A 2,746-nucleotide genomic window follows, 5' to 3' on the forward strand; every position below is an offset into this window, starting at 1 on the left:
AAGGTAATTCCTCGTTTGGTTACTATTTATCTTTATTTGCTGTTATTTCGCTTTTTTAATTTTTGTGTGTTTACTAATTTGTTTATTTCCTTAGGAATTGGGCAAGATGTATATCCTTCTACCTTCTTCAGCTAGAAGTCCCTCCCTGCCTTCCTAAGCAAAATATTGTATATTGAACATAACCTTTTCGATGATTAGGGATGTCACTGAGATCAAAATCAGGGGAATGTTCCTTAGATGTGTCTGCAACTCCAGGGGTTAATGGGAGGGTGGTAGAGGAGTGAGGATCCTATGACAGGACCCAATCCTTGATACTGGTAGTTTCTCGTTCCTTTTCCTCTGTCTCAGAAAGGTGAGATTAGCCTATAAAGCCAATGCCCCTCTGACCAGTGGGAAAAAGTGTACTTCCCGTAAAACCAAGTTCATTGAAAAAGTCAAGAGGAAGAAACCTCATTCCAAGGGGTTTTCCCATCATTTTCACTCTTTTGCGGTACGCGGGCCTCTCACTGTTGCGGCCTCTCCTGTTGCGGAGCACAGACTCCGGACGCGCAGGCCCAGCGGCCATGGCTCACGGGCCCAGCCGCTCCGCGGCATGTGGGATCTTCCCGGACCGGGGCACGAACCCGCGTCCCCTGAATTGGCAGGTGGACTCTCAACCACTGCGCCACCAGGGAAGCCCCCATCTTCACTTTTGCTTGCAGGTCCTTTGATGAGTCACTGCTATTGAGGAACGATCAGTGCTCTGATCTTACTAAGTCAAATGACCAAAGCACCACCCAGTCAGCTTTCCTGCCGAAGCACAAGCAGGTAAGTCTCAGCATTTTGAGAATCTAGGACGGAGGCTCTACCAGTTAAGGTTTCTTGGTTGTGAGCAACAGAGAACCACTCTGGTAACTTAAGCAGAAAAAGAATTCACATAGAATTATGGGGTAGCCCACATATTCAAAGAAAGACTGAGTACCCAGACCCAGAAAAGAGGACCAAGGCAGCTCCAGGGACCTGAGAGGGAGGACACAGAGGATGGGCCCTTCTCGGCGTTGCTGTTGAAATAAATCAGCACCAGCCAGTCCCCGTGTCACTCTACTCAAGACTTAAGGTCACGGAGAGAGGGTCTGCTTGGTCCATCACTTGACTGAGCAAGAGAAGAGTACCTGGGAAGATAGTTCTCCAAAGCAACACCAGGTTTCTGCTAAAAAAGAAGGGCACCTTGGGCTCCCCTGGTGGCGCAGTGGTTGAGAGTCCACCTGCCAATGCAGGGGACACGGGTTCGTGCCCCGGTCCGGGAAGATCCCACATGCCGCGCAGCGGCTGGGCCCGTGAGCCATGGCCGCTGAGCCTGCGCGTCCGGAGCCTGCGCTCCGCAACGGGAGAGGCCACAACAGTGAGAGGCCCGCGTACGACAAGGAAAAAAAAAAAAAGAGGGCCCCTGGATGCAGGGCAGGCAGAATCCTCGGCTGTTTATAAACTCAGTATCAGAAGATGATGATTCTCCTGGTGCAACACCACCAGGCCATTTTCTCTTAGAAACACAGGTGACTTTTAATGAAATGACACACACACACACGTACACACATGCACACACACACCAATAAAACTGCACTCTTAGTATGATATTATGTGATGGGTCAACTTTTCTCAGAAAATTCTAAGCTTTAATAAAATTTGATCGTCTGAATAACACACTCTGCAGCTTAGGTTAAAGCAGGAAGCGACTCTGAAGGGAGAGATAAGTTTAAAACCCACTAACCTTGCCTTTATAAGGGAAAATGCAAAACCACCCTTTAGCATCAGAGTAGCTTGCCCATGTGAAGATAAGCCAATAAGTCTGTAGAGGAAAGAACCAGTCAGAGGCAAAACAGGTGGTCCATCAGCCTTGCTACTCAAAGTGTGGTCTGCAGACCCAGGAGCATCTGTACCACCTGGGAGCTTATTAAAAATGCAGAATCCCAGGCCCCACCACAGACCTACTGAGTCAGAATCTGCATTTTAACAAGACCCTCAGGTGACCCGTGCAAACGTGAAAGTTTGAGAAGCACAGACTGAGTACAAAAACTCTTAAGTCAAACTGCCTGGGTTAGCGGGTAGTTTATGTGGGAAAACTCTTCAGAGAAGCAGCTCAGCTAATGAATACAGATCAGAAAGACAGGATTAGAAGTCAATGTGTTGCTATCCCCTATGATACAATGGACCTTAACAGCATTCGTCGAAGGCCGCTGAGACAGATGAAAGAGGGACGGGAGCTGTGTCATGAAGTGACCAGGCTGACACCACCTGAACCCACAGAACAATCACATCATTAAAAACTGAATCACCAGACAGCCCGTGTAATAGAGAGGAGGAGAGGTACCCATGAAGGGTTCTTTCTAGAAAATTAAACCTGAATGGAATCCCACTTCTCACTCCCAGTTTAAAGGAAATATAAGGGACAGAGAAACATGTTAAATGATACCACCAAGATATAAACAGCAAAATCCAGAACATTTTACCAGTAAATGGTAAAAGTGGGCCACAGTTATAGGTTACAAGACAAAAGTTATAGGTTACAAGACAAAAAGCATCAACCAGATGCAATATGTGGTGGTCGCACCCTGATTCAAACACACTAACTGCCAACGGGCCTTCTGGAGGCAACAGGGAAAACTGAACTTGGATCAAGTATTGGATGATATAAAGGAATATTTTGGCGGGGGGTTATAGTACTACAGTCATATAAAAAGGAAAAGAAGTCCTTATCTATTACATAAAG

Source organism: Orcinus orca, chromosome 14, assembly GCF_937001465.1.
Source record: "Orcinus orca chromosome 14, mOrcOrc1.1, whole genome shotgun sequence".
Lineage (NCBI taxonomy): Eukaryota > Metazoa > Chordata > Mammalia > Artiodactyla > Delphinidae > Orcinus > Orcinus orca.